The 23,293-nt window shown below is 44.8% G+C and overlaps 46 non-coding genes across 46 annotated transcripts; all 46 read left to right on the top strand.

Annotated features, from left to right (window-relative positions):
* Positions 1-118: 118 nt before the first annotated feature.
* On the top strand, positions 119-237 carry LOC149095335 (5S ribosomal RNA). Its single transcript, XR_016205029.1, has one exon. It is a non-coding gene; the product is annotated as a 5S ribosomal RNA (ribosomal RNA).
* Positions 238-621: 384 nt separating this feature from the next.
* On the top strand, positions 622-740 carry LOC149095334 (5S ribosomal RNA). The gene has a single exon (XR_016205028.1). It is a non-coding gene; the product is annotated as a 5S ribosomal RNA (ribosomal RNA).
* A 384-nt stretch (positions 741-1,124) lies between these two features.
* Positions 1,125-1,243, top strand: LOC149095333 (5S ribosomal RNA). The gene has a single exon (XR_016205026.1). It is a non-coding gene; the product is annotated as a 5S ribosomal RNA (ribosomal RNA).
* Positions 1,244-1,627: 384 nt separating this feature from the next.
* Positions 1,628-1,746, top strand: LOC149095332 (5S ribosomal RNA). Its single transcript, XR_016205025.1, has one exon. It is a non-coding gene; the product is annotated as a 5S ribosomal RNA (ribosomal RNA).
* A 384-nt stretch (positions 1,747-2,130) lies between these two features.
* Positions 2,131-2,249, top strand: LOC149095331 (5S ribosomal RNA). The gene has a single exon (XR_016205024.1). It is a non-coding gene; the product is annotated as a 5S ribosomal RNA (ribosomal RNA).
* Positions 2,250-2,633: 384 nt separating this feature from the next.
* On the top strand, positions 2,634-2,752 carry LOC149095330 (5S ribosomal RNA). Its single transcript, XR_016205023.1, has one exon. It is a non-coding gene; the product is annotated as a 5S ribosomal RNA (ribosomal RNA).
* Positions 2,753-3,136: 384 nt separating this feature from the next.
* LOC149095329 (5S ribosomal RNA) lies at positions 3,137-3,255 on the top strand. Its single transcript, XR_016205022.1, has one exon. It is a non-coding gene; the product is annotated as a 5S ribosomal RNA (ribosomal RNA).
* A 384-nt stretch (positions 3,256-3,639) lies between these two features.
* On the top strand, positions 3,640-3,758 carry LOC149095328 (5S ribosomal RNA). The gene has a single exon (XR_016205021.1). It is a non-coding gene; the product is annotated as a 5S ribosomal RNA (ribosomal RNA).
* A 384-nt stretch (positions 3,759-4,142) lies between these two features.
* LOC149095327 (5S ribosomal RNA) lies at positions 4,143-4,261 on the top strand. The gene has a single exon (XR_016205020.1). It is a non-coding gene; the product is annotated as a 5S ribosomal RNA (ribosomal RNA).
* A 384-nt stretch (positions 4,262-4,645) lies between these two features.
* On the top strand, positions 4,646-4,764 carry LOC149095326 (5S ribosomal RNA). Its single transcript, XR_016205019.1, has one exon. It is a non-coding gene; the product is annotated as a 5S ribosomal RNA (ribosomal RNA).
* A 384-nt stretch (positions 4,765-5,148) lies between these two features.
* Positions 5,149-5,267, top strand: LOC149095325 (5S ribosomal RNA). Its single transcript, XR_016205018.1, has one exon. It is a non-coding gene; the product is annotated as a 5S ribosomal RNA (ribosomal RNA).
* A 384-nt stretch (positions 5,268-5,651) lies between these two features.
* Positions 5,652-5,770, top strand: LOC149095324 (5S ribosomal RNA). Its single transcript, XR_016205017.1, has one exon. It is a non-coding gene; the product is annotated as a 5S ribosomal RNA (ribosomal RNA).
* A 384-nt stretch (positions 5,771-6,154) lies between these two features.
* Positions 6,155-6,273, top strand: LOC149095323 (5S ribosomal RNA). Its single transcript, XR_016205015.1, has one exon. It is a non-coding gene; the product is annotated as a 5S ribosomal RNA (ribosomal RNA).
* A 384-nt stretch (positions 6,274-6,657) lies between these two features.
* On the top strand, positions 6,658-6,776 carry LOC149095322 (5S ribosomal RNA). Its single transcript, XR_016205014.1, has one exon. It is a non-coding gene; the product is annotated as a 5S ribosomal RNA (ribosomal RNA).
* Positions 6,777-7,160: 384 nt separating this feature from the next.
* LOC149095321 (5S ribosomal RNA) lies at positions 7,161-7,279 on the top strand. The gene has a single exon (XR_016205013.1). It is a non-coding gene; the product is annotated as a 5S ribosomal RNA (ribosomal RNA).
* A 384-nt stretch (positions 7,280-7,663) lies between these two features.
* LOC149095320 (5S ribosomal RNA) lies at positions 7,664-7,782 on the top strand. The gene has a single exon (XR_016205012.1). It is a non-coding gene; the product is annotated as a 5S ribosomal RNA (ribosomal RNA).
* A 384-nt stretch (positions 7,783-8,166) lies between these two features.
* LOC149095319 (5S ribosomal RNA) lies at positions 8,167-8,285 on the top strand. Its single transcript, XR_016205011.1, has one exon. It is a non-coding gene; the product is annotated as a 5S ribosomal RNA (ribosomal RNA).
* Positions 8,286-8,669: 384 nt separating this feature from the next.
* LOC149095318 (5S ribosomal RNA) lies at positions 8,670-8,788 on the top strand. The gene has a single exon (XR_016205010.1). It is a non-coding gene; the product is annotated as a 5S ribosomal RNA (ribosomal RNA).
* A 384-nt stretch (positions 8,789-9,172) lies between these two features.
* LOC149095317 (5S ribosomal RNA) lies at positions 9,173-9,291 on the top strand. The gene has a single exon (XR_016205009.1). It is a non-coding gene; the product is annotated as a 5S ribosomal RNA (ribosomal RNA).
* Positions 9,292-9,675: 384 nt separating this feature from the next.
* LOC149095316 (5S ribosomal RNA) lies at positions 9,676-9,794 on the top strand. The gene has a single exon (XR_016205008.1). It is a non-coding gene; the product is annotated as a 5S ribosomal RNA (ribosomal RNA).
* Positions 9,795-10,178: 384 nt separating this feature from the next.
* LOC149095315 (5S ribosomal RNA) lies at positions 10,179-10,297 on the top strand. The gene has a single exon (XR_016205007.1). It is a non-coding gene; the product is annotated as a 5S ribosomal RNA (ribosomal RNA).
* A 384-nt stretch (positions 10,298-10,681) lies between these two features.
* LOC149095314 (5S ribosomal RNA) lies at positions 10,682-10,800 on the top strand. Its single transcript, XR_016205006.1, has one exon. It is a non-coding gene; the product is annotated as a 5S ribosomal RNA (ribosomal RNA).
* A 384-nt stretch (positions 10,801-11,184) lies between these two features.
* LOC149095313 (5S ribosomal RNA) lies at positions 11,185-11,303 on the top strand. Its single transcript, XR_016205004.1, has one exon. It is a non-coding gene; the product is annotated as a 5S ribosomal RNA (ribosomal RNA).
* A 384-nt stretch (positions 11,304-11,687) lies between these two features.
* LOC149095312 (5S ribosomal RNA) lies at positions 11,688-11,806 on the top strand. The gene has a single exon (XR_016205003.1). It is a non-coding gene; the product is annotated as a 5S ribosomal RNA (ribosomal RNA).
* A 384-nt stretch (positions 11,807-12,190) lies between these two features.
* Positions 12,191-12,309, top strand: LOC149095311 (5S ribosomal RNA). Its single transcript, XR_016205002.1, has one exon. It is a non-coding gene; the product is annotated as a 5S ribosomal RNA (ribosomal RNA).
* Positions 12,310-12,693: 384 nt separating this feature from the next.
* LOC149095310 (5S ribosomal RNA) lies at positions 12,694-12,812 on the top strand. Its single transcript, XR_016205001.1, has one exon. It is a non-coding gene; the product is annotated as a 5S ribosomal RNA (ribosomal RNA).
* Positions 12,813-13,196: 384 nt separating this feature from the next.
* Positions 13,197-13,315, top strand: LOC149095309 (5S ribosomal RNA). The gene has a single exon (XR_016205000.1). It is a non-coding gene; the product is annotated as a 5S ribosomal RNA (ribosomal RNA).
* A 384-nt stretch (positions 13,316-13,699) lies between these two features.
* LOC149095308 (5S ribosomal RNA) lies at positions 13,700-13,818 on the top strand. The gene has a single exon (XR_016204999.1). It is a non-coding gene; the product is annotated as a 5S ribosomal RNA (ribosomal RNA).
* A 384-nt stretch (positions 13,819-14,202) lies between these two features.
* On the top strand, positions 14,203-14,321 carry LOC149095307 (5S ribosomal RNA). Its single transcript, XR_016204998.1, has one exon. It is a non-coding gene; the product is annotated as a 5S ribosomal RNA (ribosomal RNA).
* A 384-nt stretch (positions 14,322-14,705) lies between these two features.
* LOC149095306 (5S ribosomal RNA) lies at positions 14,706-14,824 on the top strand. Its single transcript, XR_016204997.1, has one exon. It is a non-coding gene; the product is annotated as a 5S ribosomal RNA (ribosomal RNA).
* Positions 14,825-15,208: 384 nt separating this feature from the next.
* On the top strand, positions 15,209-15,327 carry LOC149095305 (5S ribosomal RNA). Its single transcript, XR_016204996.1, has one exon. It is a non-coding gene; the product is annotated as a 5S ribosomal RNA (ribosomal RNA).
* A 384-nt stretch (positions 15,328-15,711) lies between these two features.
* LOC149095304 (5S ribosomal RNA) lies at positions 15,712-15,830 on the top strand. The gene has a single exon (XR_016204990.1). It is a non-coding gene; the product is annotated as a 5S ribosomal RNA (ribosomal RNA).
* A 384-nt stretch (positions 15,831-16,214) lies between these two features.
* Positions 16,215-16,333, top strand: LOC149095303 (5S ribosomal RNA). The gene has a single exon (XR_016204978.1). It is a non-coding gene; the product is annotated as a 5S ribosomal RNA (ribosomal RNA).
* Positions 16,334-16,717: 384 nt separating this feature from the next.
* LOC149095302 (5S ribosomal RNA) lies at positions 16,718-16,836 on the top strand. Its single transcript, XR_016204967.1, has one exon. It is a non-coding gene; the product is annotated as a 5S ribosomal RNA (ribosomal RNA).
* Positions 16,837-17,220: 384 nt separating this feature from the next.
* LOC149095301 (5S ribosomal RNA) lies at positions 17,221-17,339 on the top strand. Its single transcript, XR_016204956.1, has one exon. It is a non-coding gene; the product is annotated as a 5S ribosomal RNA (ribosomal RNA).
* Positions 17,340-17,723: 384 nt separating this feature from the next.
* Positions 17,724-17,842, top strand: LOC149095300 (5S ribosomal RNA). Its single transcript, XR_016204945.1, has one exon. It is a non-coding gene; the product is annotated as a 5S ribosomal RNA (ribosomal RNA).
* A 384-nt stretch (positions 17,843-18,226) lies between these two features.
* On the top strand, positions 18,227-18,345 carry LOC149095299 (5S ribosomal RNA). Its single transcript, XR_016204934.1, has one exon. It is a non-coding gene; the product is annotated as a 5S ribosomal RNA (ribosomal RNA).
* Positions 18,346-18,729: 384 nt separating this feature from the next.
* On the top strand, positions 18,730-18,848 carry LOC149095298 (5S ribosomal RNA). The gene has a single exon (XR_016204923.1). It is a non-coding gene; the product is annotated as a 5S ribosomal RNA (ribosomal RNA).
* A 379-nt stretch (positions 18,849-19,227) lies between these two features.
* On the top strand, positions 19,228-19,346 carry LOC149095297 (5S ribosomal RNA). Its single transcript, XR_016204912.1, has one exon. It is a non-coding gene; the product is annotated as a 5S ribosomal RNA (ribosomal RNA).
* A 383-nt stretch (positions 19,347-19,729) lies between these two features.
* Positions 19,730-19,848, top strand: LOC149095296 (5S ribosomal RNA). The gene has a single exon (XR_016204901.1). It is a non-coding gene; the product is annotated as a 5S ribosomal RNA (ribosomal RNA).
* Positions 19,849-20,232: 384 nt separating this feature from the next.
* LOC149095295 (5S ribosomal RNA) lies at positions 20,233-20,351 on the top strand. Its single transcript, XR_016204890.1, has one exon. It is a non-coding gene; the product is annotated as a 5S ribosomal RNA (ribosomal RNA).
* A 384-nt stretch (positions 20,352-20,735) lies between these two features.
* LOC149095294 (5S ribosomal RNA) lies at positions 20,736-20,854 on the top strand. Its single transcript, XR_016204879.1, has one exon. It is a non-coding gene; the product is annotated as a 5S ribosomal RNA (ribosomal RNA).
* A 385-nt stretch (positions 20,855-21,239) lies between these two features.
* Positions 21,240-21,358, top strand: LOC149095293 (5S ribosomal RNA). The gene has a single exon (XR_016205027.1). It is a non-coding gene; the product is annotated as a 5S ribosomal RNA (ribosomal RNA).
* Positions 21,359-21,742: 384 nt separating this feature from the next.
* LOC149095292 (5S ribosomal RNA) lies at positions 21,743-21,861 on the top strand. Its single transcript, XR_016205016.1, has one exon. It is a non-coding gene; the product is annotated as a 5S ribosomal RNA (ribosomal RNA).
* Positions 21,862-22,245: 384 nt separating this feature from the next.
* On the top strand, positions 22,246-22,364 carry LOC149095291 (5S ribosomal RNA). Its single transcript, XR_016205005.1, has one exon. It is a non-coding gene; the product is annotated as a 5S ribosomal RNA (ribosomal RNA).
* Positions 22,365-22,749: 385 nt separating this feature from the next.
* LOC149095290 (5S ribosomal RNA) lies at positions 22,750-22,868 on the top strand. Its single transcript, XR_016204984.1, has one exon. It is a non-coding gene; the product is annotated as a 5S ribosomal RNA (ribosomal RNA).
* Positions 22,869-23,293: the final 425 nt, after the last annotated feature.

Genomic DNA, 23,293 nt, shown 5'->3' with positions numbered 1-23,293 from the left:
CTCGGTTAAGTAGCCGAGACGTAATTGGAAATTCATCACAACAGCAATTAAAGGCCTTCCTTCTAAGAGACTTAAAAGAGAGTCCAAGCAATTGGGCAAGGTTTGAGTTGTTTCTTTCGTCTACGACCACACCACAGGGAACGTACCGGTTCTCGTCCGATCACCGAAGTCAAGTCCTGTTGGGCGGCGTCAGTACCTGGCTGGGTGACCACCTGGGAATACGCCGTGTTGTAGACTTTTGGAGCCATTTTGGGACTGGACTCTTCAGAGAAGATTTCCATACGCCTCCACATCATTGATCCCTCTGTTTTCGAAATGTTTTCTTTTTTTTTGAAATTATTTTTCCAGCAAGTTGACAGCATATTAGAACATTTTCTTGTTTGATTACAGCACTGCAACACTGAGCAGCACACTGGAGGCAATCTCTTGAATGTGGCTTTGATGACTGACCATTGGAGAATCGCCCCTTTTGTGATTTGAAGTCTTAGCTGGCTTTGGAATCTCTCGGTTAAGTAGCCGAGACGTAATTGGAAATTCATCACAACAGCAATTAAAGGCCTTCCTTCTAAGAGACTTAAAAGAGAGTCCAAGCAATTGGGCAAGGTTTGAGTTGTTTCTTTCGTCTACGACCACACCACAGGGAACGTACCGGTTCTCGTCCGATCACCGAAGTCAAGTCCTGTTGGGCGGCGTCAGTACCTGGCTGGGTGACCACCTGGGAATACGCCGTGTTGTAGACTTTTGGAGCCATTTTGGGACTGGACTCTTCAGAGAAGATTTCCATACGCCTCCACATCATTGATCCCTCTGTTTTCGAAATGTTTTCTTTTTTTTTGAAATTATTTTTCCAGCAAGTTGACAGCATATTAGAACATTTTCTTGTTTGATTACAGCACTGCAACACTGAGCAGCACACTGGAGGCAATCTCTTGAATGTGGCTTTGATGACTGACCATTGGAGAATCGCCCCTTTTGTGATTTGAAGTCTTAGCTGGCTTTGGAATCTCTCGGTTAAGTAGCCGAGACGTAATTGGAAATTCATCACAACAGCAATTAAAGGCCTTCCTTCTAAGAGACTTAAAAGAGAGTCCAAGCAATTGGGCAAGGTTTGAGTTGTTTCTTTCGTCTACGACCACACCACAGGGAACGTACCGGTTCTCGTCCGATCACCGAAGTCAAGTCCTGTTGGGCGGCGTCAGTACCTGGCTGGGTGACCACCTGGGAATACGCCGTGTTGTAGACTTTTGGAGCCATTTTGGGACTGGACTCTTCAGAGAAGATTTCCATACGCCTCCACATCATTGATCCCTCTGTTTTCGAAATGTTTTCTTTTTTTTTGAAATTATTTTTCCAGCAAGTTGACAGCATATTAGAACATTTTCTTGTTTGATTACAGCACTGCAACACTGAGCAGCACACTGGAGGCAATCTCTTGAATGTGGCTTTGATGACTGACCATTGGAGAATCGCCCCTTTTGTGATTTGAAGTCTTAGCTGGCTTTGGAATCTCTCGGTTAAGTAGCCGAGACGTAATTGGAAATTCATCACAACAGCAATTAAAGGCCTTCCTTCTAAGAGACTTAAAAGAGAGTCCAAGCAATTGGGCAAGGTTTGAGTTGTTTCTTTCGTCTACGACCACACCACAGGGAACGTACCGGTTCTCGTCCGATCACCGAAGTCAAGTCCTGTTGGGCGGCGTCAGTACCTGGCTGGGTGACCACCTGGGAATACGCCGTGTTGTAGACTTTTGGAGCCATTTTGGGACTGGACTCTTCAGAGAAGATTTCCATACGCCTCCACATCATTGATCCCTCTGTTTTCGAAATGTTTTCTTTTTTTTTGAAATTATTTTTCCAGCAAGTTGACAGCATATTAGAACATTTTCTTGTTTGATTACAGCACTGCAACACTGAGCAGCACACTGGAGGCAATCTCTTGAATGTGGCTTTGATGACTGACCATTGGAGAATCGCCCCTTTTGTGATTTGAAGTCTTAGCTGGCTTTGGAATCTCTCGGTTAAGTAGCCGAGACGTAATTGGAAATTCATCACAACAGCAATTAAAGGCCTTCCTTCTAAGAGACTTAAAAGAGAGTCCAAGCAATTGGGCAAGGTTTGAGTTGTTTCTTTCGTCTACGACCACACCACAGGGAACGTACCGGTTCTCGTCCGATCACCGAAGTCAAGTCCTGTTGGGCGGCGTCAGTACCTGGCTGGGTGACCACCTGGGAATACGCCGTGTTGTAGACTTTTGGAGCCATTTTGGGACTGGACTCTTCAGAGAAGATTTCCATACGCCTCCACATCATTGATCCCTCTGTTTTCGAAATGTTTTCTTTTTTTTTGAAATTATTTTTCCAGCAAGTTGACAGCATATTAGAACATTTTCTTGTTTGATTACAGCACTGCAACACTGAGCAGCACACTGGAGGCAATCTCTTGAATGTGGCTTTGATGACTGACCATTGGAGAATCGCCCCTTTTGTGATTTGAAGTCTTAGCTGGCTTTGGAATCTCTCGGTTAAGTAGCCGAGACGTAATTGGAAATTCATCACAACAGCAATTAAAGGCCTTCCTTCTAAGAGACTTAAAAGAGAGTCCAAGCAATTGGGCAAGGTTTGAGTTGTTTCTTTCGTCTACGACCACACCACAGGGAACGTACCGGTTCTCGTCCGATCACCGAAGTCAAGTCCTGTTGGGCGGCGTCAGTACCTGGCTGGGTGACCACCTGGGAATACGCCGTGTTGTAGACTTTTGGAGCCATTTTGGGACTGGACTCTTCAGAGAAGATTTCCATACGCCTCCACATCATTGATCCCTCTGTTTTCGAAATGTTTTCTTTTTTTTTGAAATTATTTTTCCAGCAAGTTGACAGCATATTAGAACATTTTCTTGTTTGATTACAGCACTGCAACACTGAGCAGCACACTGGAGGCAATCTCTTGAATGTGGCTTTGATGACTGACCATTGGAGAATCGCCCCTTTTGTGATTTGAAGTCTTAGCTGGCTTTGGAATCTCTCGGTTAAGTAGCCGAGACGTAATTGGAAATTCATCACAACAGCAATTAAAGGCCTTCCTTCTAAGAGACTTAAAAGAGAGTCCAAGCAATTGGGCAAGGTTTGAGTTGTTTCTTTCGTCTACGACCACACCACAGGGAACGTACCGGTTCTCGTCCGATCACCGAAGTCAAGTCCTGTTGGGCGGCGTCAGTACCTGGCTGGGTGACCACCTGGGAATACGCCGTGTTGTAGACTTTTGGAGCCATTTTGGGACTGGACTCTTCAGAGAAGATTTCCATACGCCTCCACATCATTGATCCCTCTGTTTTCGAAATGTTTTCTTTTTTTTTGAAATCATTTTTCCAGCAAGTTGACAGCATATTAGAACATTTTCTTGTTTGATTACAGCACTGCAACACTGAGCAGCACACTGGAGGCAATCTCTTGAATGTGGCTTTGATGACTGACCATTGGAGAATCGCCCCTTTTGTGATTTGAAGTCTTAGCTGGCTTTGGAATCTCTCGGTTAAGTAGCCGAGACGTAATTGGAAATTCATCACAACAGCAATTAAAGGCCTTCCTTCTAAGAGACTTAAAAGAGAGTCCAAGCAATTGGGCAAGGTTTGAGTTGTTTCTTTCGTCTACGACCACACCACAGGGAACGTACCGGTTCTCGTCCGATCACCGAAGTCAAGTCCTGTTGGGCGGCGTCAGTACCTGGCTGGGTGACCACCTGGGAATACGCCGTGTTGTAGACTTTTGGAGCCATTTTGGGACTGGACTCTTCAGAGAAGATTTCCATACGCCTCCACATCATTGATCCCTCTGTTTTCGAAATGTTTTCTTTTTTTTTGAAATTATTTTTCCAGCAAGTTGACAGCATATTAGAACATTTTCTTGTTTGATTACAGCACTGCAACACTGAGCAGCACACTGGAGGCAATCTCTTGAATGTGGCTTTGATGACTGACCATTGGAGAATCGCCCCTTTTGTGATTTGAAGTCTTAGCTGGCTTTGGAATCTCTCGGTTAAGTAGCCGAGACGTAATTGGAAATTCATCACAACAGCAATTAAAGGCCTTCCTTCTAAGAGACTTAAAAGAGAGTCCAAGCAATTGGGCAAGGTTTGAGTTGTTTCTTTCGTCTACGACCACACCACAGGGAACGTACCGGTTCTCGTCCGATCACCGAAGTCAAGTCCTGTTGGGCGGCGTCAGTACCTGGCTGGGTGACCACCTGGGAATACGCCGTGTTGTAGACTTTTGGAGCCATTTTGGGACTGGACTCTTCAGAGAAGATTTCCATACGCCTCCACATCATTGATCCCTCTGTTTTCGAAATGTTTTCTTTTTTTTTGAAATTACTTTTCCAGCAAGTTGACAGCATATTAGAACATTTTCTTGTTTGATTACAGCACTGCAACACTGAGCAGCACACTGGAGGCAATCTCTTGAATGTGGCTTTGATGACTGACCATTGGAGAATCGCCCCTTTTGTGATTTGAAGTCTTAGCTGGCTTTGGAATCTCTCGGTTAAGTAGCCGAGACGTAATTGGAAATTCATCACAACAGCAATTAAAGGCCTTCCTTCTAAGAGACTTAAAAGAGAGTCCAAGCAATTGGGCAAGGTTTGAGTTGTTTCTTTCGTCTACGACCACACCACAGGGAACGTACCGGTTCTCGTCCGATCACCGAAGTCAAGTCCTGTTGGGCGGCGTCAGTACCTGGCTGGGTGACCACCTGGGAATACGCCGTGTTGTAGACTTTTGGAGCCATTTTGGGACTGGACTCTTCAGAGAAGATTTCCATACGCCTCCACATCATTGATCCCTCTGTTTTCGAAATGTTTTCTTTTTTTTTGAAATTATTTTTCCAGCAAGTTGACAGCATATTAGAACATTTTCTTGTTTGATTACAGCACTGCAACACTGAGCAGCACACTGGAGGCAATCTCTTGAATGTGGCTTTGATGACTGACCATTGGAGAATCGCCCCTTTTGTGATTTGAAGTCTTAGCTGGCTTTGGAATCTCTCGGTTAAGTAGCCGAGACGTAATTGGAAATTCATCACAACAGCAATTAAAGGCCTTCCTTCTAAGAGACTTAAAAGAGAGTCCAAGCAATTGGGCAAGGTTTGAGTTGTTTCTTTCGTCTACGACCACACCACAGGGAACGTACCGGTTCTCGTCCGATCACCGAAGTCAAGTCCTGTTGGGCGGCGTCAGTACCTGGCTGGGTGACCACCTGGGAATACGCCGTGTTGTAGACTTTTGGAGCCATTTTGGGACTGGACTCTTCAGAGAAGATTTCCATACGCCTCCACATCATTGATCCCTCTGTTTTCGAAATGTTTTCTTTTTTTTTGAAATTATTTTTCCAGCAAGTTGACAGCATATTAGAACATTTTCTTGTTTGATTACAGCACTGCAACACTGAGCAGCACACTGGAGGCAATCTCTTGAATGTGGCTTTGATGACTGACCATTGGAGAATCGCCCCTTTTGTGATTTGAAGTCTTAGCTGGCTTTGGAATCTCTCGGTTAAGTAGCCGAGACGTAATTGGAAATTCATCACAACAGCAATTAAAGGCCTTCCTTCTAAGAGACTTAAAAGAGAGTCCAAGCAATTGGGCAAGGTTTGAGTTGTTTCTTTCGTCTACGACCACACCACAGGGAACGTACCGGTTCTCGTCCGATCACCGAAGTCAAGTCCTGTTGGGCGGCGTCAGTACCTGGCTGGGTGACCACCTGGGAATACGCCGTGTTGTAGACTTTTGGAGCCATTTTGGGACTGGACTCTTCAGAGAAGATTTCCATACGCCTCCACATCATTGATCCCTCTGTTTTCGAAATGTTTTCTTTTTTTTTGAAATTACTTTTCCAGCAAGTTGACAGCATATTAGAACATTTTCTTGTTTGATTACAGCACTGCAACACTGAGCAGCACACTGGAGGCAATCTCTTGAATGTGGCTTTGATGACTGACCATTGGAGAATCGCCCCTTTTGTGATTTGAAGTCTTAGCTGGCTTTGGAATCTCTCGGTTAAGTAGCCGAGACGTAATTGGAAATTCATCACAACAGCAATTAAAGGCCTTCCTTCTAAGAGACTTAAAAGAGAGTCCAAGCAATTGGGCAAGGTTTGAGTTGTTTCTTTCGTCTACGACCACACCACAGGGAACGTACCGGTTCTCGTCCGATCACCGAAGTCAAGTCCTGTTGGGCGGCGTCAGTACCTGGCTGGGTGACCACCTGGGAATACGCCGTGTTGTAGACTTTTGGAGCCATTTTGGGACTGGACTCTTCAGAGAAGATTTCCATACGCCTCCACATCATTGATCCCTCTGTTTTCGAAATGTTTTCTTTTTTTTTGAAATTATTTTTCCAGCAAGTTGACAGCATATTAGAACATTTTCTTGTTTGATTACAGCACTGCAACACTGAGCAGCACACTGGAGGCAATCTCTTGAATGTGGCTTTGATGACTGACCATTGGAGAATCGCCCCTTTTGTGATTTGAAGTCTTAGCTGGCTTTGGAATCTCTCGGTTAAGTAGCCGAGACGTAATTGGAAATTCATCACAACAGCAATTAAAGGCCTTCCTTCTAAGAGACTTAAAAGAGAGTCCAAGCAATTGGGCAAGGTTTGAGTTGTTTCTTTCGTCTACGACCACACCACAGGGAACGTACCGGTTCTCGTCCGATCACCGAAGTCAAGTCCTGTTGGGCGGCGTCAGTACCTGGCTGGGTGACCACCTGGGAATACGCCGTGTTGTAGACTTTTGGAGCCATTTTGGGACTGGACTCTTCAGAGAAGATTTCCATACGCCTCCACATCATTGATCCCTCTGTTTTCGAAATGTTTTCTTTTTTTTTGAAATTATTTTTCCAGCAAGTTGACAGCATATTAGAACATTTTCTTGTTTGATTACAGCACTGCAACACTGAGCAGCACACTGGAGGCAATCTCTTGAATGTGGCTTTGATGACTGACCATTGGAGAATCGCCCCTTTTGTGATTTGAAGTCTTAGCTGGCTTTGGAATCTCTCGGTTAAGTAGCCGAGACGTAATTGGAAATTCATCACAACAGCAATTAAAGGCCTTCCTTCTAAGAGACTTAAAAGAGAGTCCAAGCAATTGGGCAAGGTTTGAGTTGTTTCTTTCGTCTACGACCACACCACAGGGAACGTACCGGTTCTCGTCCGATCACCGAAGTCAAGTCCTGTTGGGCGGCGTCAGTACCTGGCTGGGTGACCACCTGGGAATACGCCGTGTTGTAGACTTTTGGAGCCATTTTGGGACTGGACTCTTCAGAGAAGATTTCCATACGCCTCCACATCATTGATCCCTCTGTTTTCGAAATGTTTTCTTTTTTTTTGAAATTATTTTTCCAGCAAGTTGACAGCATATTAGAACATTTTCTTGTTTGATTACAGCACTGCAACACTGAGCAGCACACTAAAGGCAATCTCTTGAATGTGGCTTTGATGACTGACCATTGGAGAATCGCCCCTTTTGTGATTTGAAGTCTTAGCTGGCTTTGGAATCTCTCGGTTAAGTAGCCGAGACGTAATTGGAAATTCATCACAACAGCAATTAAAGGCCTTCCTTCTAAGAGACTTAAAAGAGAGTCCAAGCAATTGGGCAAGGTTTGAGTTGTTTCTTTCGTCTACGACCACACCACAGGGAACGTACCGGTTCTCGTCCGATCACCGAAGTCAAGTCCTGTTGGGCGGCGTCAGTACCTGGCTGGGTGACCACCTGGGAATACGCCGTGTTGTAGACTTTTGGAGCCATTTTGGGACTGGACTCTTCAGAGAAGATTTCCATACGCCTCCACATCATTGATCCCTCTGTTTTCGAAATGTTTTCTTTTTTTTTGAAATTATTTTTCCAGCAAGTTGACAGCATATTAGAACATTTTCTTGTTTGATTACAGCACTGCAACACTGAGCAGCACACTGGAGGCAATCTCTTGAATGTGGCTTTGATGACTGACCATTGGAGAATCGCCCCTTTTGTGATTTGAAGTCTTAGCTGGCTTTGGAATCTCTCGGTTAAGTAGCCGAGACGTAATTGGAAATTCATCACAACAGCAATTAAAGGCCTTCCTTCTAAGAGACTTAAAAGAGAGTCCAAGCAATTGGGCAAGGTTTGAGTTGTTTCTTTCGTCTACGACCACACCACAGGGAACGTACCGGTTCTCGTCCGATCACCGAAGTCAAGTCCTGTTGGGCGGCGTCAGTACCTGGCTGGGTGACCACCTGGGAATACGCCGTGTTGTAGACTTTTGGAGCCATTTTGGGACTGGACTCTTCAGAGAAGATTTCCATACGCCTCCACATCATTGATCCCTCTGTTTTCGAAATGTTTTCTTTTTTTTTGAAATTATTTTTCCAGCAAGTTGACAGCATATTAGAACATTTTCTTGTTTGATTACAGCACTGCAACACTGAGCAGCACACTGGAGGCAATCTCTTGAATGTGGCTTTGATGACTGACCATTGGAGAATCGCCCCTTTTGTGATTTGAAGTCTTAGCTGGCTTTGGAATCTCTCGGTTAAGTAGCCGAGACGTAATTGGAAATTCATCACAACAGCAATTAAAGGCCTTCCTTCTAAGAGACTTAAAAGAGAGTCCAAGCAATTGGGCAAGGTTTGAGTTGTTTCTTTCGTCTACGACCACACCACAGGGAACGTACCGGTTCTCGTCCGATCACCGAAGTCAAGTCCTGTTGGGCGGCGTCAGTACCTGGCTGGGTGACCACCTGGGAATACGCCGTGTTGTAGACTTTTGGAGCCATTTTGGGACTGGACTCTTCAGAGAAGATTTCCATACGCCTCCACATCATTGATCCCTCTGTTTTCGAAATGTTTTCTTTTTTTTTGAAATTATTTTTCCAGCAAGTTGACAGCATATTAGAACATTTTCTTGTTTGATTACAGCACTGCAACACTGAGCAGCACACTGGAGGCAATCTCTTGAATGTGGCTTTGATGACTGACCATTGGAGAATCGCCCCTTTTGTGATTTGAAGTCTTAGCTGGCTTTGGAATCTCTCGGTTAAGTAGCCGAGACGTAATTGGAAATTCATCACAACAGCAATTAAAGGCCTTCCTTCTAAGAGACTTAAAAGAGAGTCCAAGCAATTGGGCAAGGTTTGAGTTGTTTCTTTCGTCTACGACCACACCACAGGGAACGTACCGGTTCTCGTCCGATCACCGAAGTCAAGTCCTGTTGGGCGGCGTCAGTACCTGGCTGGGTGACCACCTGGGAATACGCCGTGTTGTAGACTTTTGGAGCCATTTTGGGACTGGACTCTTCAGAGAAGATTTCCATACGCCTCCACATCATTGATCCCTCTGTTTTCGAAATGTTTTCTTTTTTTTTGAAATTATTTTTCCAGCAAGTTGACAGCATATTAGAACATTTTCTTGTTTGATTACAGCACTGCAACACTGAGCAGCACACTGGAGGCAATCTCTTGAATGTGGCTTTGATGACTGACCATTGGAGAATCGCCCCTTTTGTGATTTGAAGTCTTAGCTGGCTTTGGAATCTCTCGGTTAAGTAGCCGAGACGTAATTGGAAATTCATCACAACAGCAATTAAAGGCCTTCCTTCTAAGAGACTTAAAAGAGAGTCCAAGCAATTGGGCAAGGTTTGAGTTGTTTCTTTCGTCTACGACCACACCACAGGGAACGTACCGGTTCTCGTCCGATCACCGAAGTCAAGTCCTGTTGGGCGGCGTCAGTACCTGGCTGGGTGACCACCTGGGAATACGCCGTGTTGTAGACTTTTGGAGCCATTTTGGGACTGGACTCTTCAGAGAAGATTTCCATACGCCTCCACATCATTGATCCCTCTGTTTTCGAAATGTTTTCTTTTTTTTTGAAATTATTTTTCCAGCAAGTTGACAGCATATTAGAACATTTTCTTGTTTGATTACAGCACTGCAACACTGAGCAGCACACTGGAGGCAATCTCTTGAATGTGGCTTTGATGACTGACCATTGGAGAATCGCCCCTTTTGTGATTTGAAGTCTTAGCTGGCTTTGGAATCTCTCGGTTAAGTAGCCGAGACGTAATTGGAAATTCATCACAACAGCAATTAAAGGCCTTCCTTCTAAGAGACTTAAAAGAGAGTCCAAGCAATTGGGCAAGGTTTGAGTTGTTTCTTTCGTCTACGACCACACCACAGGGAACGTACCGGTTCTCGTCCGATCACCGAAGTCAAGTCCTGTTGGGCGGCGTCAGTACCTGGCTGGGTGACCACCTGGGAATACGCCGTGTTGTAGACTTTTGGAGCCATTTTGGGACTGGACTCTTCAGAGAAGATTTCCATACGCCTCCACATCATTGATCCCTCTGTTTTCGAAATGTTTTCTTTTTTTTTGAAATTATTTTTCCAGCAAGTTGACAGCATATTAGAACATTTTCTTGTTTGATTACAGCACTGCAACACTGAGCAGCACACTGGAGGCAATCTCTTGAATGTGGCTTTGATGACTGACCATTGGAGAATCGCCCCTTTTGTGATTTGAAGTCTTAGCTGGCTTTGGAATCTCTCGGTTAAGTAGCCGAGACGTAATTGGAAATTCATCACAACAGCAATTAAAGGCCTTCCTTCTAAGAGACTTAAAAGAGAGTCCAAGCAATTGGGCAAGGTTTGAGTTGTTTCTTTCGTCTACGACCACACCACAGGGAACGTACCGGTTCTCGTCCGATCACCGAAGTCAAGTCCTGTTGGGCGGCGTCAGTACCTGGCTGGGTGACCACCTGGGAATACGCCGTGTTGTAGACTTTTGGAGCCATTTTGGGACTGGACTCTTCAGAGAAGATTTCCATACGCCTCCACATCATTGATCCCTCTGTTTTCGAAATGTTTTCTTTTTTTTTGAAATTATTTTTCCAGCAAGTTGACAGCATATTAGAACATTTTCTTGTTTGATTACAGCACTGCAACACTGAGCAGCACACTGGAGGCAATCTCTTGAATGTGGCTTTGATGACTGACCATTGGAGAATCGCCCCTTTTGTGATTTGAAGTCTTAGCTGGCTTTGGAATCTCTCGGTTAAGTAGCCGAGACGTAATTGGAAATTCATCACAACAGCAATTAAAGGCCTTCCTTCTAAGAGACTTAAAAGAGAGTCCAAGCAATTGGGCAAGGTTTGAGTTGTTTCTTTCGTCTACGACCACACCACAGGGAACGTACCGGTTCTCGTCCGATCACCGAAGTCAAGTCCTGTTGGGCGGCGTCAGTACCTGGCTGGGTGACCACCTGGGAATACGCCGTGTTGTAGACTTTTGGAGCCATTTTGGGACTGGACTCTTCAGAGAAGATTTCCATACGCCTCCACATCATTGATCCCTCTGTTTTCGAAATGTTTTCTTTTTTTTTGAAATTATTTTTCCAGCAAGTTGACAGCATATTAGAACATTTTCTTGTTTGATTACAGCACTGCAACACTGAGCAGCACACTGGAGGCAATCTCTTGAATGTGGCTTTGATGACTGACCATTGGAGAATCGCCCCTTTTGTGATTTGAAGTCTTAGCTGGCTTTGGAATCTCTCGGTTAAGTAGCCGAGACGTAATTGGAAATTCATCACAACAGCAATTAAAGGCCTTCCTTCTAAGAGACTTAAAAGAGAGTCCAAGCAATTGGGCAAGGTTTGAGTTGTTTCTTTCGTCTACGACCACACCACAGGGAACGTACCGGTTCTCGTCCGATCACCGAAGTCAAGTCCTGTTGGGCGGCGTCAGTACCTGGCTGGGTGACCACCTGGGAATACGCCGTGTTGTAGACTTTTGGAGCCATTTTGGGACTGGACTCTTCAGAGAAGATTTCCATACGCCTCCACATCATTGATCCCTCTGTTTTCGAAATGTTTTCTTTTTTTTTGAAATTATTTTTCCAGCAAGTTGACAGCATATTAGAACATTTTCTTGTTTGATTACAGCACTGCAACACTGAGCAGCACACTGGAGGCAATCTCTTGAATGTGGCTTTGATGACTGACCATTGGAGAATCGCCCCTTTTGTGATTTGAAGTCTTAGCTGGCTTTGGAATCTCTCGGTTAAGTAGCCGAGACGTAATTGGAAATTCATCACAACAGCAATTAAAGGCCTTCCTTCTAAGAGACTTAAAAGAGAGTCCAAGCAATTGGGCAAGGTTTGAGTTGTTTCTTTCGTCTACGACCACACCACAGGGAACGTACCGGTTCTCGTCCGATCACCGAAGTCAAGTCCTGTTGGGCGGCGTCAGTACCTGGCTGGGTGACCACCTGGGAATACGCCGTGTTGTAGACTTTTGGAGCCATTTTGGGACTGGACTCTTCAGAGAAGATTTCCATACGCCTCCACATCATTGATCCCTCTGTTTTCGAAATGTTTTCTTTTTTTTTGAAATTATTTTTCCAGCAAGTTGACAGCATATTAGAACATTTTCTTGTTTGATTACAGCACTGCAACACTGAGCAGCACACTGGAGGCAATCTCTTGAATGTGGCTTTGATGACTGACCATTGGAGAATCGCCCCTTTTGTGATTTGAAGTCTTAGCTGGCTTTGGAATCTCTCGGTTAAGTAGCCGAGACGTAATTGGAAATTCATCACAACAGCAATTAAAGGCCTTCCTTCTAAGAGACTTAAAAGAGAGTCCAAGCAATTGGGCAAGGTTTGAGTTGTTTCTTTCGTCTACGACCACACCACAGGGAACGTACCGGTTCTCGTCCGATCACCGAAGTCAAGTCCTGTTGGGCGGCGTCAGTACCTGGCTGGGTGACCACCTGGGAATACGCCGTGTTGTAGACTTTTGGAGCCATTTTGGGACTGGACTCTTCAGAGAAGATTTCCATACGCCTCCACATCATTGATCCCTCTGTTTTCGAAATGTTTTCTTTTTTTTTGAAATTATTTTTCCAGCAAGTTGACAGCATATTAGAACATTTTCTTGTTTGATTACAGCACTGCAACACTGAGCAGCACACTGGAGGCAATCTCTTGAATGTGGCTTTGATGACTGACCATTGGAGAATCGCCCCTTTTGTGATTTGAAGTCTTAGCTGGCTTTGGAATCTCTCGGTTAAGTAGCCGAGACGTAATTGGAAATTCATCACAACAGCAATTAAAGGCCTTCCTTCTAAGAGACTTAAAAGAGAGTCCAAGCAATTGGGCAGGGTTTGAGTTGTTTCTTTCGTCTACGACCACACCACAGGGAACGTACCGGTTCTCGTCCGATCACCGAAGTCAAGTCCTGTTGGGCGGCGTCAGTACCTGGCTGGGTGACCACCTGGGAATACGCCGTGTTGTAGACTTTTGGAGCCATTTTGGGACTGGACTCTTCAGAGAAGATTTCCATACGCCTCCACATCATTGATCCCTCTGTTTTCGAAATGTTTTCTTTTTTTTTGAAATTATTTTTCCAGCAAGTTGACAGCATATTAGAACATTTTCTTGTTTGATTACAGCACTGCAACACTGAGCAGCACACTGGAGGCAATCTCTTGAATGTGGCTTTGATGACTGACCATTGGAGAATCGCCCCTTTTGTGATTTGAAGTCTTAGCTGGCTTTGGAATCTCTCGGTTAAGTAGCCGAGACGTAATTGGAAATTCATCACAACAGCAATTAAAGGCCTTCCTTCTAAGAGACTTAAAAGAGAGTCCAAGCAATTGGGCAGGGTTTGAGTTGTTTCTTTCGTCTACGACCACACCACAGGGAACGTACCGGTTCTCGTCCGATCACCGAAGTCAAGTCCTGTTGGGCGGCGTCAGTACCTGGCTGGGTGACCACCTGGGAATACGCCGTGTTGTAGACTTTTGGAGCCATTTTGGGACTGGACTCTTCAGAGAAGATTTCCATACGCCTCCACATCATTGATCCCTCTGTTTTCGAAATGTTTTCTTTTTTTTTGAAATTATTTTTCCAGCAAGTTGACAGCATATTAGAACATTTTCTTGTTTGATTACAGCACTGCAACACTGAGCAGCACACTGGAGGCAATCTCTTGAATGTGGCTTTGATGACTGACCATTGGAGAATCGCCCCTTTTGTGATTTGAAGTCTTAGCTGGCTTTGGAATCTCTCGGTTAAGTAGCCGAGACGTAATTGGAAATTCATCACAACAGCAATTAAAGGCCTTCCTTCTAAGAGACTTAAAAGAGAGTCCAAGCAATTGGGCAAGGTTTGAGTTGTTTCTTTCGTCTACGACCACACCACAGGGAACGTACCGGTTCTCGTCCGATCACCGAAGTCAAGTCCTGTTGGGCGGCGTCAGTACCTGGCTGGGTGACCACCTGGGAATACGCCGTGTTGTAGACTTTTGGAGCCATTTTGGGACTGGACTCTTCAGAGAAGATTTCCATACGCCTCCACATCATTGATCCCTCTGTTTTCGAAATGTTTTCTTTTTTTTTGAAATTATTTTTCCAGCAAGTTGACAGCATATTAGAACATTTTCTTGTTTGATTACAGCACTGCAACACTGAGCAGCACACTGGAGGCAATCTCTTGAATGTGGCTTTGATGACTGACCATTGGAGAATCGCCCCTTTTGTGATTTGAAGTCTTAGCTGGCTTTGGAATCTCTCGGTTAAGTAGCCGAGACGTAATTGGAAATTCATCACAACAGCAATTAAAGGCCTTCCTTCTAAGAGACTTAAAAGAGAGTCCAAGCAATTGGGCAAGGTTTGAGTTGTTTCTTTCGTCTACGACCACACCACAGGGAACGTACCGGTTCTCGTCCGATCACCGAAGTCAAGTCCTGTTGGGCGGCGTCAGTACCTGGCTGGGTGACCACCTGGGAATACGCCGTGTTGTAGACTTTTGGAGCCATTTTGGGACTGGACTCTTCAGAGAAGATTTCCATACGCCTCCACATCATTGATCCCTCTGTTTTCGAAATGTTTTCTTTTTTTTTGAAATTATTTTTCCAGCAAGTTGACAGCATATTAGAACATTTTCTTGTTTGATTACAGCACTGCAACACTGAGCAGCACACTGGAGGCAATCTCTTGAATGTGGCTTTGATGACTGACCATTGGAGAATCGCCCCTTTTGTGATTTGAAGTCTTAGCTGGCTTTGGAATCTCTCGGTTAAGTAGCCGAGACGTAATTGGAAATTCATCACAACAGCAATTAAAGGCCTTCCTTCTAAGAGACTTAAAAGAGAGTCCAAGCAATTGGGCAGGGTTTGAGTTGTTTCTTTCGTCTACGACCACACCACAGGGAACGTACCGGTTCTCGTCCGATCACCGAAGTCAAGTCCTGTTGGGCGGCGTCAGTACCTGGCTGGGTGACCACCTGGGAATACGCCGTGTTGTAGACTTTTGGAGCCATTTTGGGACTGGACTCTTCAGAGAAGATTTCCATACGCCTCCACATCATTGATCCCTCTGTTTTCGAAATGTTTTCTTTTTTTTTGAAATTATTTTTCCAGCAAGTTGACAGCATATTAGAACATTTTCTTGTTTGATTACAGCACTGCAACACTGAGCAGCACACTGGAGGCAATCTCTTGAATGTGGCTTTGATGACTGACCATTGGAGAATCGCCCCTTTTGTGATTTGAAGTCTTAGCTGGCTTTGGAATCTCTCGGTTAAGTAGCCGAGACGTAATTGGAAATTCATCACAACAGCAATTAAAGGCCTTCCTTCTAAGAGACTTAAAAGAGAGTCCAAGCAATTGGGCAGGGTTTGAGTTGTTTCTTTCGTCTACGACCACACCACAGGGAACGTACCGGTTCTCGTCCGATCACCGAAGTCAAGTCCTGTTGGGCGGCGTCAGTACCTGGCTGGGTGACCACCTGGGAATACGCCGTGTTGTAGACTTTTGGAGCCATTTTGGGACTGGACTCTTCAGAGAAGATTTCCATACGCCTCCACATCATTGATCCCTCTGTTTTCGAAATGTTTTCTTTTTTTTTGAAATTATTTTTCCAGCAAGTTGACAGCATATTAGAACATTTTCTTGTTTGATTACAGCACTGCAACACTGAGCAGCACACTGGAGGCAATCTCTTGAATGTGGCTTTGATGACTGACCATTGGAGAATCGCCCCTTTTGTGATTTGAAGTCTTAGCTGGCTTTGGAATCTCTCGGTTAAGTAGCCGAGACGTAATTGGAAATTCATCACAACAGCAATTAAAGGCCTTCCTTCTAAGAGACTTAAAAGAGAGTCCAAGCAATTGGGCAAGGTTTGAGTTGTTTCTTTCGTCTACGACCACACCACAGGGAACGTACCGGTTCTCGTCCGATCACCGAAGTCAAGTCCTGTTGGGCGGCGTCAGTACCTGGCTGGGTGACCACCTGGGAATACGCCGTGTTGTAGACTTTTGGAGCCATTTTGGGACTGGACTCTTCAGAGAAGATTTCCATACGCCTCCACATCATTGATCCCTCTGTTTTCGAAATGTTTTCTTTTTTTTTGAAATTATTTTTCCAGCAAGTTGACAGCATATTAGAACATTTTCTTGTTTGATTACAGCACTGCAACACTGAGCAGCACACTGGAGGCAATCTCTTGAATGTGGCTTTGATGACTGACCATTGGAGAATCGCCCCTTTTGTGATTTGAAGTCTTAGCTGGCTTTGGAATCTCTCGGTTAAGTAGCCGAGACGTAATTGGAAATTCATCACAACAGCAATTAAAGGCCTTCCTTCTAAGAGACTTAAAAGAGAGTCCAAGCAATTGGGCAAGGTTTGAGTTGTTTCTTTCGTCTACGACCACACCACAGGGAACGTACCGGTTCTCGTCCGATCACCGAAGTCAAGTCCTGTTGGGCGGCGTCAGTACCTGGCTGGGTGACCACCTGGGAATACGCCGTGTTGTAGACTTTTGGAGCCATTTTGGGACTGGACTCTTCAGAGAAGATTTCCATACGCCTCCACATCATTGATCCCTCTGTTTTCGAAATGTTTTCTTTTTTTTTGAAATTATTTTTCCAGCAAGTTGACAGCATATTAGAACATTTTCTTGTTTGATTACAGCACTGCAACACTGAGCAGCACACTGGAGGCAATCTCTTGAATGTGGCTTTGATGACTGACCATTGGAGAATCGCCCCTTTTGTGATTTGAAGTCTTAGCTGGCTTTGGAATCTCTCGGTTAAGTAGCCGAGACGTAATTGGAAATTCATCACAACAGCAATTAAAGGCCTTCCTTCTAAGAGACTTAAAAGAGAGTCCAAGCAATTGGGCAAGGTTTGAGTTGTTTCTTTCGTCTACGACCACACCACAGGGAACGTACCGGTTCTCGTCCGATCACCGAAGTCAAGTCCTGTTGGGCGGCGTCAGTACCTGGCTGGGTGACCACCTGGGAATACGCCGTGTTGTAGACTTTTGGAGCCATTTTGGGACTGGACTCTTCAGAGAAGATTTCCATACGCCTCCACATCATTGATCCCTCTGTTTTCGAAATGTTTTCTTTTTTTTTGAAATTATTTTTCCAGCAAGTTGACAGCATATTAGAACATTTTCTTGTTTGATTACAGCACTGCAACACTGAGCAGCACACTGGAGGCAATCTCTTGAATGTGGCTTTGATGACTGACCATTGGAGAATCGCCCCTTTTGTGATTTGAAGTCTTAGCTGGCTTTGGAATCTCTCGGTTAAGTAGCCGAGACGTAATTGGAAATTCATCACAACAGCAATTAAAGGCCTTCCTTCTAAGAGACTTAAAAGAGAGTCCAAGCAATTGGGCAAGGTTTGAGTTGTTTCTTTCGTCTACGACCACACCACAGGGAACGTACCGGTTCTCGTCCGATCACCGAAGTCAAGTCCTGTTGGGCGGCGTCAGTACCTGGCTGGGTGACCACCTGGGAATACGCCGTGTTGTAGACTTTTGGAGCCATTTTGGGACTGGACTCTTCAGAGAAGATTTCCATACGCCTCCACATCATTGATCCCTCTGTTTTCGAAATGTTTTCTTTTTTTTTGAAATTATTTTTCCAGCAAGTTGACAGCATATTAGAACATTTTCTTGTTTGATTACAGCACTGCAACACTGAGCAGCACACTGGAGGCAATCTCTTGAATGTGGCTTTGATGACTGACCATTGGAGAATCGCCCCTTTTGTGATTTGAAGTCTTAGCTGGCTTTGGAATCTCTCGGTTAAGTAGCCGAGACGTAATTGGAAATTCATCACAACAGCAATTAAAGGCCTTCCTTCTAAGAGACTTAAAAGAGAGTCCAAGCAATTGGGCAAGGTTTGAGTTGTTTCTTTCGTCTACGACCACACCACAGGGAACGTACCGGTTCTCGTCCGATCACCGAAGTCAAGTCCTGTTGGGCGGCGTCAGTACCTGGCTGGGTGACCACCTGGGAATACGCCGTGTTGTAGACTTTTGGAGCCATTTTGGGACTGGACTCTTCAGAGAAGATTTCCATACGCCTCCACATCATTGATCCCTCTGTTTTCGAAATGTTTTCTTTTTTTTTGAAATTATTTTTCCAGCAAGTTGACAGCATATTAGAACATTTTCTTGTTTGATTACAGCACTGCAACACTGAGCAGCACACTGGAGGCAATCTCTTGAATGTGGCTTTGATGACTGACCATTGGAGAATCGCCCCTTTTGTGATTTGAAGTCTTAGCTGGCTTTGGAATCTCTCGGTTAAGTAGCCGAGACGTAATTGGAAATTCATCACAACAGCAATTAAAGGCCTTCCTTCTAAGAGACTTAAAAGAGAGTCCAAGCAATTGGGCAAGGTTTGAGTTGTTTCTTTCGTCTACGACCACACCACAGGGAACGTACCGGTTCTCGTCCGATCACCGAAGTCAAGTCCTGTTGGGCGGCGTCAGTACCTGGCTGGGTGACCACCTGGGAATACGCCGTGTTGTAGACTTTTGGAGCCATTTTGGGACTGGACTCTTCAGAGAAGATTTCCATACGCCTCCACATCATTGATCCCTCTGTTTTCGAAATGTTTTCTTTTTTTTTGAAATTATTTTTCCAGCAAGTTGACAGCATATTAGAACATTTTCTTGTTTGATTACAGCACTGCAACACTGAGCAGCACACTGGAGGCAATCTCTTGAATGTGGCTTTGATGACTGACCATTGGAGAATCGCCCCTTTTGTGATTTGAAGTCTTAGCTGGCTTTGGAATCTCTCGGTTAAGTAGCCGAGACGTAATTGGAAATTCATCACAACAGCAATTAAAGGCCTTCCTTCTAAGAGACTTAAAAGAGAGTCCAAGCAATTGGGCAAGGTTTGAGTTTTTCGTCTACGACCACACCACAGGGAACGTACCGGTTCTCGTCCGATCACCGAAGTCAAGTCCTGTTGGGCGGCGTCAGTACCTGGCTGGGTGACCACCTGGGAATACGCCGTGTTGTAGACTTTTGGAGCCATTTTGGGACTGGACTCTTCAGAGAAGATTTCCATACGCCTCCACATCATTGATCCCTCTGTTTTCGAAATGTTTTCTTTTTTTTTGAATTATTTTTCCAGCAAGTTGACAGCATATTAGAACATTTTCTTGTTTGATTACAGCACTGCAACACTGAGCAGCACACTGGAGGCAATCTCTTGAATGTGGCTTTGATGACTGACCATTGGAGAATCGCCCCTTTTGTGATTTGAAGTCTTAGCTGGCTTTGGAATCTCTCGGTTAAGTAGCCGAGACGTAATTGGAAATTCATCACAACAGCAATTAAAGGCCTTCCTTCTAAGAGACTTAAAAGAGAGTCCAAGCAATTGGGCAAGGTTTGAGTTGTTTCTTTCGTCTACGACCACACCACAGGGAACGTACCGGTTCTCGTCCGATCACCGAAGTCAAGTCCTGTTGGGCGGCGTCAGTACCTGGCTGGGTGACCACCTGGGAATACGCCGTGTTGTAGACTTTTGGAGCCATTTTGGGACTGGACTCTTCAGAGAAGATTTCCATACGCCTCCACATCATTGATCCCTCTGTTTTCGAAATGTTTTCTTTTTTTTTGAAATTATTTTTCCAGCAAGTTGACAGCATATTAGAACATTTTCTTGTTTGATTACAGCACTGCAACACTGAGCAGCACACTGGAGGCAATCTCTTGAATGTGGCTTTGATGACTGACCATTGGAGAATCGCCCCTTTTGTGATTTGAAGTCTTAGCTGGCTTTGGAATCTCTCGGTTAAGTAGCCGAGACGTAATTGGAAATTCATCACAACAGCAATTAAAGGCCTTCCTTCTAAGAGACTTAAAAGAGAGTCCAAGCAATTGGGCAAGGTTTGAGTTGTTTCTTTCGTCTACGACCACACCACAGGGAACGTACCGGTTCTCGTCCGATCACCGAAGTCAAGTCCTGTTGGGCGGCGTCAGTACCTGGCTGGGTGACCACCTGGGAATACGCCGTGTTGTAGACTTTTGGAGCCATTTTGGGACTGGACTCTTCAGAGAAGATTTCCATACGCCTCCACATCATTGATCCCTCTGTTTTCGAAATGTTTTCTTTTTTTTTGAAATTATTTTTCCAGCAAGTTGACAGCATATTAGAACATTTTCTTGTTTGATTACAGCACTGCAACACTGAGCAGCACACTGGAGGCAATCTCTTGAATGTGGCTTTGATGACTGACCATTGGAGAATCGCCCCTTTTGTGATTTGAAGTCTTAGCTGGCTTTGGAATCTCTCGGTTAAGTAGCCGAGACGTAATTGGAAATTCATCACAACAGCAATTAAAGGCCTTCCTTCTAAGAGACTTAAAAGAGAGTCCAAGCAATTGGGCAAGGTTTGAGTTGTTTCTTTCGTCTACGACCACACCACAGGGAACGTACCGGTTCTCGTCCGATCACCGAAGTCAAGTCCTGTTGGGCGGCGTCAGTACCTGGCTGGGTGACCACCTGGGAATACGCCGTGTTGTAGACTTTTGGAGCCATTTTGGGACTGGACTCTTCAGAGAAGATTTCCATACGCCTCCACATCATTGATCCCTCTGTTTTCGAAATGTTTTCTTTTTTTTTGAAATTATTTTTCCAGCAAGTTGACAGCATATTAGAACATTTTCTTGTTTGATTACAGCACTGCAACACTGAGCAGCACACTGGAGGCAATCTCTTGAATGTGGCTTTGATGACTGACCATTGGAGAATCGCCCCTTTTTGTGATTTGAAGTCTTAGCTGGCTTTGGAATCTCTCGGTTAAGTAGCCGAGACGTAATTGGAAATTCATCACAACAGCAATTAAAGGCCTTCCTTCTAAGAGACTTAAAAGAGAGTCCAAGCAATTGGGCAAGGTTTGAGTTGTTTCTTTCGTCTACGACCACACCACAGGGAACGTACCGGTTCTCGTCCGATCACCGAAGTCAAGTCCTGTTGGGCGGCGTCAGTACCTGGCTGGGTGACCACCTGGGAATACGCCGTGTTGTAGACTTTTGGAGCCATTTTGGGACTGGACTCTTCAGAGAAGATTTCCATACGCCTCCACATCATTGATCCCTCTGTTTTCGAAATGTTTTCTTTTTTTTTGAAATTATTTTTCCAGCAAGTTGACAGCATATTAGAACATTTTCTTGTTTGATTACAGCACTGCAACACTGAGCAGCACACTGGAGGCAATCTCTTGAATGTGGCTTTGATGACTGACCATTGGAGAATCGCCCCTTTTGTGATTTGAAGTCTTAGCTGGCTTTGGAATCTCTCGGTTAAGTAGCCGAGACGTAATTGGAAATTCATCACAACAGCAATTAAAGGCCTTCCTTCTAAGAGACTTAAAAGAGAGTCCAAGCAATTGGGCAAGGTTTGAGTTGTTTCTTTCGTCTACGACCACACCACAGGGAACGTACCGGTTCTCGTCCGATCACCGAAGTCAAGTCCTGTTGGGCGGCGTCAGTACCTGGCTGGGTGACCACCTGGGAATACGCCGTGTTGTAGACTTTTGGAGCCATTTTGGGACTGGACTCTTCAGAGAAGATTTCCATACGCCTCCACATCATTGATCCCTCTGTTTTCGAAATGTTTTCTTTTTTTTTGAAATTATTTTTCCAGCAAGTTGACAGCATATTAGAACATTTTCTTGTTTGATTACAGCACTGCAACACTGAGCAGCACACTGGAGGCAATCTCTTGAATGTGGCTTTGATGACTGACCATTGGAGAATCGCCCCTTTTGTGATTTGAAGTCTTAGCTGGCTTTGGAATCTCTCGGTTAAGTAGCCGAGACGTAATTGGAAATTCATCACAACAGCAATTAAAGGCCTTCCTTCTAAGAGACTTAAAAGAGAGTCCAAGCAATTGGGCAAGGTTTGAGTTGTTTCTTTCGTCTACGACCACACCACAGGGAACGTACCGGTTCTCGTCCGATCACCGAAGTCAAGTCCTGTTGGGCGGCGTCAGTACCTGGCTGGGTGACCACCTGGGAATACGCCGTGTTGTAGACTTTTGGAGCCATTTTGGGACTGGACTCTTCAGAGAAGATTTCCATACGCCTCCACATCATTGATCCCTCTGTTTTCGAAATGTTTTCTTTTTTTTTGAAATTATTTTTCCAGCAAGTTGACAGCATATTAGAACATTTTCTTGTTTGATTACAGCACTGCAACACTGAGCAGCACACTGGAGGCAATCTCTTGAATGTGGCTTTGATGACTGACCATTGGAGAATCGCCCCTTTTGTGATTTGAAGTCTTAGCTGGCTTTGGAATCTCTCGGTTAAGTAGCCGAGACGTAATTGGAAATTCATCACAACAGCAATTAAAGGCCTTCCTTCTAAGAGACTTAAAAGAGAGTCCAAGCAATTGGGCAGGGTTTGAGTTGTTTCTTTTCGTCTACGACCACACCACAGGGAACGTACCGGTTCTCGTCCGATCACCGAAGTCAAGTCCTGTTGGGCGGCGTCAGTACCTGGCTGGGTGACCACCTGGGAATACGCCGTGTTGTAGACTTTTGGAGCCATTTTGGGACTGGACTCTTCAGAGAAGATTTCCATACGCCTCCACATCATTGATCCCTCTGTTTTCGAAATGTTTTCTTTTTTTTTGAAATTATTTTTCCAGCAAGTTGACAGCATATTAGAACATTTTCTTGTTTGATTACAGCACTGCAACACTGAGCAGCACACTGGAGGCAATCTCTTGAATGTGGCTTTGATGACTGACCATTGGAGAATCGCCCCTTTTGTGATTTGAAGTCTTAGCTGGCTTTGGAATCTCTCGGTTAAGTAGCCGAGACGTAATTGGAAATTCATCACAACAGCAATTAAAGGCCTTCCTTCTAAGAGACTTAAAAGAGAGTCCAAGCAATTGGGCAGGGTTTTGAGTTGTTTCTTTCGTCTACGACCACACCACAGGGAACGTACCGGTTCTCGTCC

The sequence above is a fragment of the Orbicella faveolata genome, unplaced genomic scaffold (genome assembly GCF_042242905.1).
Source record: "Orbicella faveolata isolate gen_17 unplaced genomic scaffold, um_ofav_v1 contig_52, whole genome shotgun sequence".
NCBI lineage: Eukaryota > Metazoa > Cnidaria > Anthozoa > Scleractinia > Merulinidae > Orbicella > Orbicella faveolata.
The sequence above is the reverse complement of the archived record's forward strand: the minus strand, read 5'-3'. Positions and strand labels throughout refer to the sequence as shown.